The 20761-nt window shown below is 39.4% G+C and overlaps 1 pseudogene; it reads left to right on the top strand.

Annotated features, from left to right (window-relative positions):
• The first annotated feature begins 147 nt into the window (after positions 1-147).
• LOC139735451 (protein dispatched homolog 1-like) lies at positions 148-18378 on the top strand (annotated as a pseudogene).
• The last annotated feature ends 2383 nt before the right edge of the window (positions 18379-20761 follow it).

Genomic DNA, 20761 nt, shown 5'->3' with positions numbered 1-20761 from the left:
GGATTACCAAGTGAGATGTTATTGTTACCGACAGTAAGTACATATTTCGTTTAACTCACATACCGTTCACACACATTCGTCGGTCGTTAGTCCCACCTGTGTGTGCCGTGTCGAACTTGAAACTCTACGTTCCAGTAAACTGAAACCATGGTGTCCGGCCCTAAATCAAACAAGTACAAGGGGATACCAGGATCTGGCAACTTTTCCTTTAAACTACCAAAGGGTGTAACTGTCCAAAGTACCAGAAAGGCACTGGAAATAATATGCCTATCACGCCTTCTCAATATCGAGACCGACACCGACCTTGAGGACAACCTCATCGAAAAGGACTTGGGTGCGATATACCCTGAGCTAAATCCGGTTATAGTCCGCCATTTTGTCCTCACCCGCACCCGCATTGTACTTGAGAAGGACAATGACATTTCTACTGCCAGCGACCAGTCGTCTCACAATAGTTCAGTTCACCAGCCGAGAGATCGCCTTTGTCAACTGTGCGCCCTTCCCCGTGACTCTTCTGGCCCTCTTTGTATGAAATGCAAATGCCTGCCTCAAAGAGTCGACGACCTAACAATGGAGTTACGTAAAGTGCAGCACGCCATTGATGCCCTGTTGGACATCCCCAAGGCTTCTGCATCAGCCGCACCCCGAACTGCACCCCCCTCAAGTGAACCACCGACACCTCCAGGAACCCTACGAACAGATAAACAAAGTCTCCATCAAAATCCGTCAACTTCTCGTCAGATGCCCCCAAATCGTCAACCACCCCCCAGCCGCCATCTCGCCACAGCAACAACCACGCCCCCACTCGGCAACGGACCTCCCAGTCAACCGAGCTCGCATCCATACTATCCTCAACCCAACCTACCCCTCCGACAGCAACAGTTCGATTCCCACCCGCCTCCCCAAGGTCCTCCTCCCCACGGCCCATCCAACCATCACATGTATCACCTCAACCAGCCACCCCACCCCACGACGTCTCGCGTGTACCATCCCACCCGGCCACTCCAAAAGCGCACAAATACCGACATCCAACGCATCCCTTACAGTTACGCTCTCGACAGACCATCGTACGCATCAGTGCTCCGTGCCCCACCCCTTCAGTTGTATCCCAGCTACCATGGAGTCCCGCTCGGCTGTCAAAATTGCGGAGAGCCCAATCACAGGTCGCAGTCATGTCGCCATGGTATGCAACTTCAGTGTAGTCGATGTATGCAATATGGACACAAAGCGAAACTTTGTCCATTCTAGATTGTCGGCCAAGAAGAGAGTGCCCGTCAGACTGTTCATGGGTCATGCTATGCACGGCATGAGGGTAAAGACAGAGAGACAGGCAGAACAGATAAAAGTATGAAATGTTTTAGTTCTGATAAGTGTAGATATAATGTTGATCAAACCTTGAAATGTATATCTTTGAATGTGAGAAGTGTTGTTAATAAGATGGAAGAATTACAGGCAATCATAGAAATTGAAAATCCCGATGTTATGTTTTGTACTGAGACGCACTTGGGGTGTGACGTTATATCAGCTGAGATTTTTCCACAAAATTACAGCGTGTTAAGGAAAGATAGAAATAGACATGGTGGTGGTGTACTTATTGCTCATAAGCAAGAGATATGTGTAACGCATCGCCAAGATTTAGAAACAAATTGTGAAATACTCTGGTGTGAAATGTCTTCTCCAAATAAGAAATCGTTGTTTTTAGGTGTATTCTACAGACCACCAAATAGTTGTATGATCAATATGTATGAATTAGAAAAATCTCTGTCACATATAACCGAAAATGGTAAGAGAAATAAGCAAATTATTCTGACAGGAGATTTTAATCTCCCACAGTTAAAGTGGTCAGACGGGTTTGTTACTGATTTGGACAATTCTCAGTTGACTGATCAAATGTTACATATAATAGAAATGAATTCTTTTTATCAACACATCTCGGAACCAACCAGAATTACAATAACATCTAGTAATACACTAGATTTGTTATTTTCAACTGATCCAACTATGATAAGTGATGTGAAAATTATTTCAGGTATAAGTGATCATGATGCTATTGTTTTTAAGATTCTTTGTAACACACAGATAATGAATCAGAATCGTAGGATGATTTATCTTTACTCAAGAGCTAACTTTGATTCTTATAGAAATGATCTGTTACAATCGCAAATGCACGGTAAATCATGTAATGACATTGAGTCCGATTGGAAAATATGGAAGAGTAGTCTACTAGATGCAGTTGAGAAAAATATACCTAAACGCAATGTAACTATTGGTTCTTACGTACCATGGATTGATAAAGAAGTGAAGAAAATACTTAAAAAACGTAAGAAGTTATATGATATTGCTAAAACAACGAACGCTAAGAATGACCGTGAAAAATTTTCACAAATAAGACGGGAAGCTAAGAAATTGTTGAAACAAAAATATAAGAATTATATGTGTAATACCTTATGTGAGGATATAAAGCAAAATCCGAAAAGATTTTGGAAGTTTGTTAAATCAAAGAAGATTGAACAAAGACGATATCATCTTTGGTAGTAAACGGAACTCACGTAACAGATGACAAAATGATTGCACATATTTTAAATACACAGTTTCAGTTTACATTCAATGATTCCCAGTTTACTCATCCCCGACTGAACGATTTGTTTTCTTGTGTTCCAGTCATGGAAAATATTGTTTGTGATGTCGCTGAAGTGCGTAAATTATTACAGAATATTGATGTCAGTAAATCCCAAGGACCAGACGGCTTGCCAGCAAAAATATTGAAAGAAGGGTCTGAACAATTAGCCAGTTCCTTATGTAAATTATTCAATGAATCTTTGTCCTCGGGAAAGCTGCCCGTTGACTGGCGAAGAGCTAACATTTGCCCTATATTTAAGAAAGGTGAGAAAAACGACCCAAATAATTATCGTCCAATTTCTATGACTTCTATTGTGTGCAAATTACTTGAAAAGATTGTATGTCGTCGACTTGTTAATCACCTGTCAGTGAACAATATATTGTGTGACGGTCAGCACGGTTTCCGTGAAAAGCGCTCATGTGAGACACAATTGATCGAAGCTATTCACGATTGGTCAAGTGCGATGGACTCAGGCTCCCAAGTGGATATCGTCTTTTTAGATTTCGCCAAGGCGTTTGATAGTGTTCCGCACAGTCTTTTAGAAATTAAATTACAAAGGTACGGTGTAGTAAACTCCAATTTGAAATGGATCATGAATTTTCTAGAACATAGAGAGCAGAGGGTTGTGCTCAACGGGGAATGTGCCGACTGGGTTGATGTTAAGTCTGGTGTCCCGCAGGGAACCATCCTTGGTCCGATTTTGTTTTTATGTTTCATAAATGATATTACTAATGATATATCTTCCAATATTCGTCTTTATGCAGACGATTGCATTTTGTATAGGTGTATTAATTCACTTGAAGACTGTGACGATTTACAAGGAGATCTTGATGCTTTGGGTATATGGTCTAAGACATGGCATCTTGACTTTAATGTTAATAAATGTAAGATTATGAAAATGTCACGGAAAAGAACAAAATATGATTATGATTATGTTTTATGTGAAAAGAAATTAAGTATAACTCATTCAGAAAAATATCTAGGAATAATTATCAATGAAACACTCAACTGGAACGATCATTGTAATGAAACGTATGTTAAATGTAATAAAATTATTGGTGTCATAAAAAGGAATTTTTTACATTGTCCCTCACATGTTTTAATCAGTTTATATAATTCTCTTATACGTCCATGTTTAGAATATTGTGCTGCTGCATGGGATCCATACAGATTATCTCACATTAACATACTTGAGCGTGTTCAGAAGAGGTTTGTTAGATTATTGTTTCGTGACTGGGAAACAGGTTATGATACGTTGTTGCAAAAGATACATTTCTCGAAATTAATTACAAGACGTAAGTATTTCAGACTTATAATGTTTTACAAAATGATAAATGATATAGTGAATACTGGACAACAAAGAATTACACGAGAGAACAGATTTGGTAGAAATGATCATAATAAGAAAGTATATATCCCGTTTGCAAGAACTGATTATTTCAAATGTTCTTTTTATCTCAAGACTTCACAAGAATGGAATTCATTGCCAAGTAACATTGTAGCCAGTACATCTCTTTCTCGCTTTAAATATTTATTAAGACAGTTTTTATGTATGTGAATTCATCCTACAATGTATCATGTATATCATATAAGTCTCATTTGATGAATTTTAACCTTACTCTGTCCGGTGCAATATTAATGTGCATATACTATGATATAGACTTTTTTTTTTTAATGTATTCGTCCATGTTTTAATATTCCGCTAGTATACCCTGCAATATGGTTTGTTGTCTTAGATGATTATTCCTCTCTTGCGATATCACTTATTTACATTTTATCCTGGTTACCCATTTTTTGTGCAATATATTGCTGTTCAGAAGGCCAGAGTTTGATTTCATTGTCATTTTACAATAACTGTATTATATTTGTACCTATATGTATTTAGATTTTTGTATTTCAATGTTCCAATCATAATTTTTAATTTGTTTAATTTTGTGATGATGTACTCCAGGGGTGCAGACATGCATGGGTATTCGTACCTTTTTTTGCACCCCTAGACATGTTGTTTTTGATTTGTCTGAATAAATACAATACAATACAATACAATACAATTATTTTGAGACTACGTCTGTTCTTACTTGAATGATACAAAAGTTCCGGTAAAGAACAACAGTGATGTACGCTGTAGTACCAACACACACACACACACACACACACACAACAATTCAAGTGTTGCACGTCCATACAGTGTGTTTACGAAAGCAAAATATTGGTTTATAATTTTGGTATATAATCTGTTCCATCCTTCATATATATGTATATATAATTGTATGAAGAGCTTGCTTCCAAAAGGCACTGAATCCATCATTTTCAATGGATTTAGCACCTTTCGGGAGCAAGCTCTTCATATAATGTATATATATATATATACATGATTTTTTTTATTCACTCATAATTATGCATAATCTATTGATTGCTTTCCAAGTGTATTCTATTGTGCAATCAAATGTTTATATGCGTACAGAGTGCAATGTGGATGTGTGTTCATTATGTTATGTATCATCAGAAATTCAGGAGAGATGATTTCACCGACATGACTATTGAACGAAAATTCTTGAAAGTTATTTGATTTTATTTATTGTGGTAGTATACTGTATGCTATCTTGAGGTACATGCAATCAGGAAAAGAGAAAAAGCTAGAGGGGGGGGGGGGTGGGGAAGGGAGCGGAATGAGAGGAAGGGGTCAGAGTAGAGAGATGGATATTGACGGTACATATTACAATTATGTCAAGTAACGGGTTGATAAATAAGCCTTGTACTCAAAAAAGTTGTGCATTACCTGTAGTCAGACACATTGCTACTGCATTGGGACACTGCTTGTATATTACGCACTTCTTAAAATTCAAAAACTGGCAGAGTTTTTAGTTTCACTGGTGAGGGACATTAGCTAGAAAGACCAAACAAAAATGCTTTATGCAAAATTGAATGTATACAGTAGAAGTATTTCGTTACCTATTTGTGAATAAACCTTGCCTTACAAGTGAAAACGAGATATCATAAAGAGTCAATGTTTATTTCTTTTTAGTACAATGTATACTCCATTGTAATATGAATGACCTTTGAGTGCACGTAGCGTATAATTTTTTTATCATGTCTGTAAAAAAAAAAAAATGGCTGAGAGCACTGCGCATTATGATATAAATTTTATAAATATTACATGATCTTGAATGCACTGTATAATTATGCTCGGCAAATACATTAGCCGGGTTCACACGTACAAATTAGCGGGATGACGATCGCGATGCTCATCCCGAGTTTTTTTGCGAGCGTCCACACGTACCAAATTAGCGGGATAGCGATCGCGATCGGTATCCCGCTAATTTGGCGAGCGTCCACACGTACCGAATTATCCCGCTAATTGCCGATAGAGATAACAGCAAAGCCTGGAAACTGGGTCACACTGCGCCCTTCTCTATCACTGCCTGCGCGCACTTACCTTTGTCCATTGTCTTTTACGCGTCAGTGGTGTGGTTCGCGCGCTGTTGTTGTTGTGCTCCAAAGAGGTGAAGGACCTCTTCGCAGAGGCCTCGCTGTTGTGATGTGCGCATTGCATGATGGGATATAAAAACTCGAGATTCTAGTCCCGACCGTTCACACGTACCAGCGCGGGGCCAATTATCCCGCTAATTGAGGAACCAGCGCAAGATTTCTTGGGATGACGATCGCGATGCAAATCTCGAGATTTGTATCCCGCTAATTGGTGTACGTGTGAACCCGGCTACTATTAACTCAAGCATGTCAAGTGCAGTTTTATTTCACCAAAGCCTAAGGCCATGATAGAATAGAATTGCACGAGTGCTAATGATGCTTTTGGAGTGTATATTGACTAGAATAGAGCATGACCAATCACAAATAGTGTTACAAAATACACTATTTGGTATGGAAGATAGATACACATTGTATACTTTCAATTCTCATGATAATATTGATGCAAGAAATCTACTAATAGACTTATTGTCCCTGCGTTTACGTAAAACATATATGCAGCTGCATGTATGCAATTAACGTATTCTGTAATTTGATTGTCATGTCTCTGTGTTGAATATAGTAACATTTGATTTTATGTGCCTGCCTAAAGGGTATACATGTATGTGCATGCAGAAGACATTTTATTTTTTAGCGAGAATAACGTCTATGTCAGGATTTTGACCAGTCAAACTTAAAAGAATAGTTAATATTTCTTTCATATCACTTTTTTTTCTTGTTTCATTTTATAAGTTTATTCAAATATTATTCGTTGCTATTGATAAAACGAAGTAGGTGCTTTCGAAACACCAACATTCTATCAGAAAGCAGATAAGGTCATGGGCGTCACCAGGGGGAGAAGTGGTTGGTGCGAACGCAACCCCCGTCAGACCCTTACAAAAAAATGATTTAAAAACTTACTTATCATATATGCGCGCACAATCTAAATGTTCATGGTCTCGGAGGTGGGACATCGCCCCCCCCCCCCCCCCCCTCATCCAGACCATCCCCGCTCGCTAATACGGGCTCTTAGGTGATGAAACCCGGAAGTGCAACCAGAAATACAAACGCACCTCCCCCCCCCCCCCTCCCCTTGAAAAAAAGATGGTGACGCCTCATATGAATACATCTCACATACTCTTGGAACCAAAGCAGAGGAATCAATCAACGTTTCGATTTTTACTACAGTAAGTCGTAATGAAATCAATTTTGAGAAAGGAAGTGAATAGTTTATATTTCTTTTCCAAAACTTTGCCATTTTGTAAGATGTTTATTTTGTACCCAAAGGACAAAATGTAGGAAGACAAATATGAAATTCTGAATGTTTGCGATACATTATTATCATTATATAACCACAGTGAATGTATTAGATCATTGGGTACAGTGCCACATAGGCCATAAAGGCCATACATGTTTATAATTCATTTGAAAATTAAAATCTATTTTTTTGTCTTTATCATGAAAATCATCCGAGCAAGAATTTAAATTAAATATGAAAGTTGTATTTCTAAGAGACGGCAATAATTGCTCCTTGTTTTTGTATATATGTGTATACATATGTATATGAATATATATATATATATATATATATATATATATATATATATATACATATATATGTGTGTATGTGTGTGTGTGTGTGTATGTGTGTGTTTGTGCGTGTGTGTGTATGTGTGTGTTTGTGCGTGTGTGTGCATATACATGTAACACACACATATATATTACATATACATCGTCACTCGTTCGACAAGACCAACATGACCTATCTCAAAAATGTCAAATGTTCAGGAGAGCAAAAATACATGGCAGTCAAAGCACTATCAAATCGGATCGCCTTTCTTTTGACATGGAATAGTGGCTGCATTTTGGGGGTAAGACAGGATTTGGACAAAACATAATAATGATAATAATACATTACATTTGTAATGCTCATTTGTAACGGCGATTGTGTAATCGTGCATTGTCACTGAAAAAAAAAAAAAAAAACGTTTTCCTTAAACGTAAAACTTTGACGTGAAGATACCACTGATTTTGAGGAATGAAATAATGTGTAGAACCTGTTAGGATCTATTTCAGATTGATTAAGTAAAGACACAAAAAGTGTTGATACATCAACCAAATGATATGCCTCTCCAATTTAGAAAGGAGTCGTTTTCCATCACCTCGCCCCCTATATGAAGCCCAGCTGACCCTAACCCCCTTTCTCTCAGAAGGAAGCTCGTCAATACTCGCTGTAGGCTATTCAATCGCAGACAAGGCGAATTGCTCATTGTCAATAGCCCTTCACCACGTCTGTCCTTCGTCAGTCTGTGCTCGCTCGGAGCCTCGCAAAAATAGGCCTTCTCCCTCACCACTGTTGCCACAGACGCTCAATGAGATACACGCTCTACTTGAGCACACAGGCGTGGTGATGGTATACTACGAGGAGTTCATAACATGGCAAGCTGATGTGTGTGACACGGTGTGATTGCATGGCTGTGGCGTGCTGACAGCAGTTCTTGAATGTCTCCACCTGACATGATCCTGTAACGTTCACCCATATCCGACTTGATGCATCATCTATGCAGCAGTATACGACAGCTCAGACATGAAATATAACCGTCTGTCAAATAAGGTAAGTTATACAAAGTAACACACATTCTGTAAAATGAATGTGATACCCCGCGTGATGTCATTTCATGTAGCCGATGTGGGTGCTATCTTGGCTTAATATATCATTACTTCAGGCTGTAATATTCAAGTTGCAGCTCATCAACAGGTTATGTGATTCACGATGCAATCTGCACCATCAATGTAATTATGTAAAATTGATTTCTCCCGACGAACGTGATTGTGTTTCAAGGTATTCACGTCCTATGCACTGTAGAGGACGACATAATGATTATTACGCCAATACGCCATATAGGCCACGGTGACATTATTTTCAACAAGTTATATGAAAAAGTCTCTAGGACATTAAAAATATTGTACACATTAGAGATAATGCTTGACGACCTGATGAACTGTTCCGAGGCGATAGTTTCACAATACCCTGATGCACAAATCTTTGCGATATCAACATGCATGATGCATATCAGAGATGTACACACATAGCTGTAACCATAATTATGCCTGCCTATAGCCATGGCTCGACACTAACTTTTTTGTTTGGTGGCCCGATGGGGCCACCAAAATCCTAAATTCCAAATTTTTGGTGGCCCGAGAGAAAAATTTGGTGTCCCGAAAAAAAAAACACAATAAAAAACATTAAAAGTTTTTTTTTAAATGAGTCAAATATTTAAGATTTATGATAGTAAGAATTAGAGGTTGGACATATCTACTCATAAATAAACTTCAACAAACTTGGAACACTCACTCTCAGGCATTCATTCAGTCCTTTTCATCCATCCTTTAAACAAATTTAACTGCTAATTTCCGGCGCACAAAGTTACGAAGTTATTGACATACTTTTCAAAAAATTTTGGTGGCCCGAGGCGGGCCACCAAATTTGCCCTTTTTTGAAATTTGGTGGCCCGACTTTCATTTTTGGTGGCCCCGGGCCACCGGGCCACCGTTAGTGTCGAGCCCTGCTATAGCGATGTAAGTAATTTTGTCTGCCAACATAAATCTACGTCACTGCCTGATATCAACGTTAAATACATTCATATAGGCCTACTTACATCGTAAATACATACAATGATAGGCCTACTACAGATATACAGGCATACATACATGCACACACATGCTCGCAAGCACACTCTTGTAAGCACATACAAACTCTTCCAAACACTGTACACACCATCACAGCATGCGTACACGCTTGTATAAACGCGAAATAATGTATTTGCTTGCCATTGCTTTTTAACCGTTTCCGCTCCATTCGGGTTGGTGAAAGGAGGTCTAGTTTATACCAGCGGTAGCCCGACGGAGCTTTATCAATGGCGATGCCATTGTTCTACCTGCTCTCTTTTTTTACGCCAGTGTGCTTCATTGACTTTGCTCTCACTGGTTACTGAGTTTTGTTCAGAGTTTTGGGAGAGCGGAGAGATTCTAGCCGCAGTGTTCATGATGTCACAGAGGTGTAAAGAATATCCTCTTCGAATGATTTCTCTGGCATACCTTTCGAGAAAACTGTCACCGAATCAATTATGTTTTTTCTTTCTTCTCTGTCTCTTATCTTTGTCGACGTAAAGATGTGGATAAGGATATGCAAACAAACATTATGACACCGTTTTGAGGGAAAAAAAAAGATATGGTATAAACTATTACCATATACATGTACGCAAGTTTAATTAGACTTCTCCTCGCAGCAGGATCAACAATGAACTCACATGAATAGAATGATCCATGGTTTTTTTTCTTCTTTTTCGTGAACTTGAACTATGATATTGCATACCGTCTCAATAAGATTAATGATTTCTTTTCAAGATCTTGATATTTCGTATGAATGTTAATTCACCAGATTCGTGTTTTCTCAAAGCGTCGTGCCAAACAAAATGATAAACTATACCACCCGTAACATATTGCATAAGTGCCCCGGGAAGACAATAATATATTCGTGTCATCTATATTAAAGAGAATGACACAATGATTCAAACAAAAATACGGGAAATAAAGGTCTGATATTATATGATATCGATTTATCGTTCCTTTCTTTCAGTCCAGGTGAACGAAAGAGGTAAATATTGATATGAGCATCGCCATACGATCATTGCCATCTGCAGATAATGTGCAAATATATCATGAATACACACACACACACACACACACACACACACACACACATACACATAGATATATGTAAAATGAAATATGTAAAGAGCGTATAAAAAAAAGTAATCCAACTTTAGACGGGTACTTCATCAACTCTTCTTCTTTGCATTGGATACCTAAATGTGCTGACAGATGGGAAGCTGCACTTTTTCCAAGTTTGACTGTTATCATAATAGAAGCATTGAATGTCCTCTGGATGAGATCTGTCAGTGAATGTGGTCAAATAAATAGGCCAGTCTACACAACTACAGGTTTGTGTTGAGGGTTTCCTCTAATCTTTTACGGTCCATACCCATGATAACCTGTCCAATATTTTGATCACTCCTCCAAAGGCCAACCCACACAGTCCATTTTTCTCTGTTTATAATCAACACATATACTGCAAAAAGTCCGGTGTTAGATAGTGAACACCGAGCTGGTGTTAAATTTTCGGTGCTCATTTATGGTGTTAAATTAACACCTCCGGGTGTCATTTCCAAATATAAAACTGTTTTTTTTTTTTTGAAGAGTTTCTTAGTAACTGCACTTCCTGTTGATTTTTAATTTAAACAAGACGATCAAGAATTTTACATTAAAATACTAGATTTTTGAAAAAAATGTGCAAATAAATTTACACCACAGTAACACCAGCTGATGTGGTCTCTTATTGAAGCTGGACGGGTGTTAAACCATTCACATTAACACCAACAAATATCAAATCAACACCATGTGGTGTCATTTTTGAATTAACACCAGTACAGTGTCAAAATAACACCAAGTACAGTGTCAAATTAACACCACGAAGTGTCAGGTGAACACTTTTCAACACCATCACAGTGCATTTTCTACACCTGTGGGTGTGGTCCTCTATTGAAGTTTGATCGGTGTTAGATTTAACACCCATGGTGTTAAATGTAACACCGATGTTTTTACAGTGTAGCTTGCAGCGACAGACCATGTCTTGAACATGAAGAGAGAAAAATAATACATTCCTGATGTAATAATCACTTGAAGGTCAGAAAAGTTTGCTATACACGGTAGAAAAATAGGTTCAACTTGAAAGTTAAAGTTAACTTATCTTAAACTTATCTTCTCTATCTTCAACCTATAAGTTGAACCTAATGTTCTTAGATTGCATAAATGGAAGGTGATATTTAAGCCGTATACCGCGAGGGTTAATCACGCAAATGTATACTGTCAGCTGTAATTTTATATGCAGGGCTTCTGCAATACCTGTAGATTTCAATTCAGTCACATATAGCGTCATATCTGTGTTTCTTGCCATCAACCAGGATGAGACGGTGAACGACGTCGATGGCGATGATGTCGCCCGATGCAAGCGACGCCGATGCACCTGCGGCATCGCTTCTGCGTAAGTACCTCACCTGCTGTCAATCGTTAAAACTCTCAGTTCGCAATGCCTCGACAGAAAAAAAGCATGAAACATAAGTTATGTTGTTTTCAAAATGAAGGTGAACGCATACAAACTAGGGCGGAGTTATCAACAGGGAAAATTTATCCCTCAGTATTAATTTTTAGTTGAAACGATTCAAATCTATTATTACAGCTACTGTAATCTGTTAATCGCTAATAAGGCTACGTTAAGAATATTGCACAGGATAACATAATTCCTTATATGAAGGGAAAAAGCTCTCCTATGCATCTCTGACTCAAACGTTAACCCCCTTTGTAAAACACAAAATGTAGCCAATGTAATCTTTGCAGTAGTTCCTGTATCTAAAGCATGTATTACTATATGCCTCTCTTCTTTATCTTTCAATATTACAGCCTGAAGTGTATAAAGGTCGTACAGAAATCTGCTCTGTTGTGGTCAAGGAATTGTTTAAATTGTTTGAATTGTTAAATGCAAATTAATGTCATTTCGTTAGATATCATATGAAATCCGTTTAAAAAAGCAACAACAACGCACAACAGTGACATAATAATGGCGACACACAACGATATCTATAATCTTGGGCACAGCACTCCGGTATTTCTACAATCGATTTTGTGACTCTTTATTATGATAATCTACTTACCTCTAACTAACAACTGATTATTCAAAGTATTACACGAATCGAGCTTCGCAGTACCCAAGTGTATGCCCGCCCCTCCGATCCCACTTGTCACAGACAAGTAGTTCTTGTTACTCTCATCTTGTTATCTTCACAGTTATTTGCATCTCTTGGTTGAGTTTCCATCGGTGGTCATCTTTGTAATTTTCGCTCTTGTCGTTGCCGCCGGTGTCGCAAGTTTCCTCACAAATCCTCTGCTGTCGCTGGAAGATCCATCAAAGGTAAAAGCTCTGACTGTTATTCTCTCTCCTGAGCTAATAGTACTCGACAGAGGAGGATTGTGTATATGCAAATGGCCTGATAGAGACAAATTGCTAGGATGCAGATCGAACCATTATGGCATATATCTATTATAGATATATTTAAAAAGAATTTTGTGAAGGGTGATAATTTGTCGGATCCTAAGTATCAATAATCTGTTGACCTTGTATCGCGATTGACCGTTTCGTTATTTTCTCTCAAGATGTGTTTCTCTTGTCTTTGCATTCGTTCGCATGGTATGATAATGCTCATAATGTGATGTCAGCATTTTCTGAAATCTAATGAATCAGGCGTAGGAGGTTGGACTAGTAAGGTGACTAAGATTCAGTTGCACGTCAGGCTCATTGGTCTCGAGAGGGTTATATCTAAAAGTATCGCATGTTTTTACAAAGTTGTGATGTATAAAAGTAGGAGGGGCAGAATTTATGCAAATTACATGAGGTCATGTCATATTTTTGAAAATCTCCAGCTGACCTGTACAAAAACTTCACTCAATTGCTTTTCTTGATATGATATGAAGAAATCCCCAAGAAATAAAACATCGATTATTTCTGTATTTGCAGTGTATGAATGATTGAACGTGTCGCAAATAAGATAGCAATGATAAATTTCAGGGGTGAGGTTACAGTTGTTGAATCATCGACCGAAAACTATATTTTCAGGATCATTTTCTTGTAAAGACCAATGGGAAAATTGCGCGTTGATGACGTCGTTACCGAGTTACTTTGTATATACCATGGCGACTATTATCATGCACTGTTTAGTAAAAGCATGAATATGGAAGCACTTCTAAATATCTTGGCAGTCTTACTTTCTTCTTCTTCTTCTGATTAAGTCTGCCTCCTTCAATAGACTGAAGATTCTTGCAGACTGGTGCTGTTTACATTATAATACAATTTATTTACAGATATTTACAAACAGATAGAAAATTTGACGAAAATTTGACTTTCGGTCCGACTTTGATAAAAGAGCTGCCATTCTGTTCTTGCATTGACTCAAATCATAATAGTCAAATTGAATAAGGTGTAGAATTTCACTTATGGGAAGGTTAGGATGTCAGCAGCTTCGTGTGTCAGGAAGAGAGAAGAATAATAAAAATCATCTTCATTAGCAGAAGGACAGAAACAAACCAAGATTAAAAAGCAGGAGAGAGAAAAACTAGTACAGGAATGTGCCGAAATTAGGTATTAGTCGAACGATCATCTTAATGTGAAAAAAAAAAATGACTATCATGGCACGAAAATTTCAAATTTCGTTCGGGCAGTTTGAACTGAAACACTACTTACGTAATTTGATAAATAGACATTGTAGTGCCAAGCGTGTCGTGCTACATAATAAAATAAACTTTTACTTGTTATCCTCAATCAGGGTTTCCAAGCCAGGGGCACTGTCCTGAGTGGGCGTTTGATGGCCTACGAGCGATTCATTGAACCGACGGAGCTGTACTCCCCATATCCATCGGCGCCAATCGGCGAAACGGGACCAACCCCGATTGGACAATCGGCTTCCATCAGACGCAGGAAGTCCGCCAGTCTGCGTGATGTCCATCTGCGTGATGTGGAATATGACGAGCCAGGTTGCGGATCAAGGCGTAAGTTTTGCAACCAAACTCTTGCATCCCTCTATCTTTGTTTAAGAATAAAGTCTACTCAACACACCACAGTCATTCCAAGTTAGCTATCTCCTCCGTCATAATAGCCTTAAGTTATCATTAATCTACTCAATCGCGTTTTTTTTTTTCACTGATACTTTGTTTAATTCTCTCATTTATTTGTGTATGTCTTGATACTGAATAACATATCTATTACCTGTAGTTATGGTCGATTTAAATTGAAATTAGAGCAAATTTTCACGTTAAAATAAAACGGCAGATCGGTTCATCAATTTCCTAGACCTTGGAAAAGTACTCAATATTTAGGCTTGATGGAACATTCGTGCGCATTGTTGAAGTGAAAAGAAGACAAAAGAAGAACGAAGGAATGTAATCAGGTGAAAAAAAGAAGTACTGGTCAAGCATTGAGATGATGATACAATCAGCAGTCTTGCAACTATTTATTTCAGGTCGAAAGAGGATATTGATAGGAATACCAGACCATATGCATCTTAATAATTCGCTGCAAGAGAAAATAAGTCGTAAGCAAACAGCGGGGAGTACAGCCTTGTTGTTTTTGCAGACCAAATGGGTGTGCATTCACAAAGAGCAATAGTCAAAGAAATCTTTTTGAATACTTGATCCTAGACACAACACTCGGAGATCATATACGGAAATATCAATCAGTTCATATTTAGTATTTATGCAATGGCGCCATTACATTGAGAGTCTTCATCGTTTGCGACTAAACTCATAGTGTGTCCCGGAAGATGAAAGAAGTACACCATGGAATTAGCACAGTGATTCGTAAATTTGCCTTCTTTTTTTATGTTTGATATAGCGATGTAACAGCCGAATCTAATACGTGCATATCTTACTTTCATTACAGACTGACAGCCAATGACATTCCAATCAAATCAAATCAACTCAACTAATTTTATTCTCTGTGTTTAAATGACAGGGACTTCGTTTCATTCCTATCACTCTTCTTTTATTCGTTCCATTCAGTTGCAGATCGTCTGCGCATTGTCTACCGTACTTCAGAAGATAGCGATATGTTCATCGCGAGCGCCATGAAAGCGGCGTGTCGCCACGACCAGCAGACGTTTCGCATTCAGCCGAGCTACGAGGAGATATGCGCATTCCGCGATGCGAATGAGACATGCTGTCCAACGTGGTCTTTGGGACACCTCGTTGCAAGCGTCAGCGGGAAGGCATCGTGCGCGAATATCGACGAAGATGACGTCAATGTTGTGAAGAGGCTACTCCGAGAATGTGCAGAGGAGTACATGGCTGGATGCTTGCAAGACTACAATGATTGCAGAAATGTGTCGGAAACCTGTTCCAATCATACGACAGCTATTAGCACAATATTTCATTTTCTCACGCCTTCCGAGTTTGTTACGTCGGTTCTACATGGTGGCTTTCACCTACCTGTCCTGATGACCTTACCACCTCTAGAATATTCTAACAATCAAACGCGCAAATTTTATGACGAGCATATGCACAGTCCTTCCTTATATGACGATGACATCAGAATAGTGGCAATCGGAGCAGGATTTAAAATAGATCTGTTTATAGATTACATTTTATCAGACTCACTTTACATTGGCTTTGGATGTGCTGCTGTGGTCGTGATTATTTGGGTGTATGTAGGTTCCTTCTTTGTCACTATAATGACGATCCTGAGTATGTTCATGTCAATGGCGGTTGCTCATTTTCTCTACCACACTGTATTCAGGGTGACTTTCGCCCCCTACGTCAACGTACTTACGTCAGTGCTCATTGTTGGAATCGGAGCGGACGACTGCTTCATCTACGTCGACATCTGGCGGATTTCTAAGCGAGCGACGCCGAATCCGCGAGAAAATCTCGTCGCCATACTTCGCGAGACTCTGAGCCATTCTGCCACGCCCATGTTCGTGACGAGCTTTACGACATCGGCTGCGCTCTTCGCAGGCATCGTCAGCTCGATTACAAGCGTCCGCTGCTTCTCCGTCTACGCAGGGAGCACCATTTTGGTCAATTTTGTCTTCACCGTCACGTGGATCCCGGCTTCAGTAATGATACATGAAAAGTATTTCCTGCACGAGAAGGAAAGTTCCATCACCTCGTCTAAGGGTCGGACAATTTGTTATGCCTGTGACTGGTGCTATCAAAACCTATCAAAAGCTTGCTGTAATTTCTTTGAGTTCTACCTGCCAGCAGCCATTGAAAAACTACGCGTTGTGTGGATCGCTGTCTTGGTAGGTTTGGGATTGGCGGGGTTTTGTGTCGTCTTCATTACCCCAAGGATGCGTCTTCCCTCACAGTCCGAGTTTCAAGTCTTCCGCATGAGTCACATCCTTGAGCAATACGACCAGGTATACGAGAAGATGTTTGCCTTCGAGAGCGATGCGGCAGACCTGATGCCGGCAATGATTACCTGGGGTATCAAGCCCCTTGACAACGGGAATCATTGGGATCCTGACTCCAAGGGTTCTACTGTCATGGACGACGAATTCGATCCTACCACAGCGGAGGCGCAAGAGTGGCTGTACCACTTCTGCGCAGATTTTCGAAACTCGTCATTTCATGACGATACTACGTCTCCCGACGAGGAAGTGTGCTTTGTCGACTTATTCAGGAGTTTTATGGAGGGACCATGTATGAATCCTCTTACGGGAGCCGATATATCACCATGTTGTCTTCAGTCTTCATTTCCTTACGAACCCTCTTTATTTCACCAGTGTGCAATAACTCTCTACGAACTGGGCTGCCAAGTATATCCTTGCGAATACAATAGACCAGGCCTGAGATTCAACTCAGATAACGACATCGTCGCCATGAATTTCTATCTCAAAACTAATGTCAGAGAGTCGCAGGACTTTGCAGCTATGGACAAGTTTTGGAAAGATGTAAACAGTTGGGTAGAAAACAGGCTCAAGGCTGCTCCATCGGGACTAAGCCGGGGATGGTTCATAAGCTTTGGGAAGAAGCAGCTGTACTTTTTTGATCTTCAGCGGAGTCTCGCCGTTGGAACTCCGCGCTCAGTTGGCGTGTCTCTGGCTGTAGCCAGCTGCGTTCTATTTGTGGCTATCCGCAATATCTTGGTCACGCTCTATGCTATAATTTCAATTACCTGTGCAGTCTCCGTTGTCATTGCCTCTGTCGTTCTGCTTGGATGGGAGCTAAATATATTTGAGTCCATTATTCTTGCCCTCACCGTCGGCCTCTCCGTCGACTTCACAATCCATTTCGGGGTGTCTTATCGTCAGGCTCCGGCGTCGGATCGCCAGTAGCGATCGTTATTTGCGATTCAGACCCTCAGTGCCGCCATAACAATGGCAGCTCTTACCACGTTCGCCGCCGGTGCGTGCATGCTGCCCGCTACCGTGCTGAGTTACGTGCAACTCGGTATCTTTCTGATGCTTGTCATGGTAATAAGTTGGGTATATGGTACGTTCTTTTTTATTTCACTGTGCTGGACAATCGGCCCAGAGGGCCCACCTACTACGAGTGACCGGCCAACAATTTCTGCCCATCACTCTTTAGGGGCAGAGTTAGAGATGAGAAAGAGGGTCAATGAACCTTCATTTCTAGATGACGTCAGATACAGGGGAACATTTAATTTATCAGAACCACTTCTGCAATAAAAATCTATATGTCGGCTAGGTCATGAATAGTTATGGTGCAAAATTACTCTGATGGAAAAAACGCATAACGGCTGAAAAGAAAAACTTAGAACCTGAAATACACAATAACTTATTCTGTTTTTTTTTTGTTTCGCCACTTTCTTTAAACGGAGTTCCGAATTCTCATTGCATCGCGTCGATGTTCTTATTACATTGTCATGAGTGTCTTTCAATTTTGGACTCTGCAAGCGTTATAAACGGATTTTTAGTTACCTCATTTTTGTCAGACTGGATCACAACGTGTCCTGGGCTCTATAATTACTTGTATATTAAAGTAAGTCAGAAACATGTCATACCATTAAGTTTCCTTACGCTGTTTGTTCTCAACTAGACGATGTTTAAAGTAGGTGTAAAGTTTGCGTAAGATCTTACGTCTTGAGAACAGAGAAGAGCTCATGTTTCAAACATGAAGACTAACCCCTGTGTCCTTATCTGTACGTTTATGTCTATTAGTGCATTCAATAAAGTGTGGGGTTTTTGGGCATTTGCTAGTATGCCCAAAATACTGTCAGAAAGACTGTTGTTGATATACACGAGAGATAGAGAGATAAACAGTGTTATAAAGTGGAGCCAAATCTGAAGTGAAAAGAGGTGTAACGAAATGGCATTAAAAAATCTTTATGTATGTGGAAACAGATGAATATAAATGTACATGAAAAAAACGAATTTTTCTCAGTGTCTCTCTTCTTTCTCAGCAAATACATTAACCTACACTAAAAAATACAAAATAAATCCCCAAAGATTACTAGACAAGATTCAAGAGAAGAATGTTCACTTTATATTTATAGACTAATGCAAAGTGTCATCATAAACATCTTGCTTGAAATAATATCAATACGGTGCAAAGACATAAATAGCAGAGAGAGGAAGGGATGAGAGAGGGAGAGAGAGAGAGAGAGAGAGAGAGAGAGAGAAACATATATATCGATAAAGGGGAAGCGGTAGGAAAAAAAAATAAGTGAACGTACAAGCAATTCACGCTGTCCTAGGATCACCGTGAAAAGAAACTCCACTAAAGAAACTCCACTATACACGTACTGTGTAAGACTACCTCCCTATATCATACTGGATTTTCAGTGTAGAGCTGACCGTTTCAATTCCGTTATAGCAGTAATCGTATCAATGCCGCTGTTTGTCACGGCGCCCCCATCCATCTTTCCCAGTTATTTGGGAAAAGACTGAAGGCTGTTGGTCCGTTCATTGCGTACGCGAATGAACTTTGTGTGCTTCTTTGATGGCTACATCGAAGTAAACCATCTCAAAGTCATGTCCATAACAGCTTCTAGACAGAGGGCGGAAACTAAGATTCTGTTAGGTGAATGCAGTAAAATCTTGGCACTGTAGAATACTTCGGGATGCCGAAGAGTTCATGTTTTGTTATTTTAATCCACGATAGATGCCTCTTGTAATTCAAGACAGTTTATTTGTATCTGGATTTTTTTCATTAAAAGTTATATGGTTGGCATATATTTGGTAAAGTGCGGCAGGTTTCTTCGATTTTCAACAGAAAAGTAAAATACAGGTTATTTTTAGCGACCGATAGGTAGTCTAATCTAATAGGGGGCAGATCAAAAAGATCAGAAGGTTGCCAGAGACCATTATCATTTACTGGAATGGAGACACTAAAATGGAATTGAGGCAACTAATGGACAGGGTAGCAGGATTGATTTAAAGTTGGCTTGTTCACTGATAAAATAGGTGTAGACTTCTCATCGGGTCAATGAATTATGTGTAATTACTCTATAAGGTGAAAGGGACGATGCAACGTATTGAAAGATGCGCCAATACCATTTATTCATTTATTTGTTTATGTATGAATTGATGTATTTCATATTTATTTATTTATTTATTTGTTCATTCATTCATTCATTCATTCCTCGTTTTCGCTTAATGAAACATACATAAGGCCTACACTAAAATGTGACAATAATATAAACAGCAGTTAATAGCCATGTTCAGACGTATTTCTAGTCGGAGTAAGAATTTATGGCTCGGCAATTAAAATTAAAATTAATGCATATCTTACCACGACCCTTGTCCACACGACGGTCGTGGGAACAAACTTCGACCAATTTATGTGCGAGGGTCGGTGTAACTTCCGGAAGTGGCAGGGCCGCGCACGTCGACCATGCGATTGTTTTTTACCAGTGGCATTTGTCTTCTCCATTCTTGTTGATGGAAATTTTGGCAAGAGCGGCAGCTTCTTCGTCGCGATCGATTAGGTTAGAATTGCACTACACGCGCACGTGTACTCGCAAAATGTCAACATTGCGATTTGACCCAGAATTTTTACCTAGGTCGTAAGGTATGTAACTTCATAGATACTCCGAAGGCTAGTCCGCAC

Source organism: Diadema antillarum, unplaced genomic scaffold (assembly GCF_040938485.1).
Source record: "Diadema antillarum isolate AM-2024a unplaced genomic scaffold, OU_Dant_1.0 seq00000580_RagTag, whole genome shotgun sequence".
NCBI lineage: Eukaryota > Metazoa > Echinodermata > Echinoidea > Diadematoida > Diadematidae > Diadema > Diadema antillarum.
Note: the sequence above shows the minus strand (reverse complement) of the source record. Positions and strands in the feature narration are given on the sequence as shown.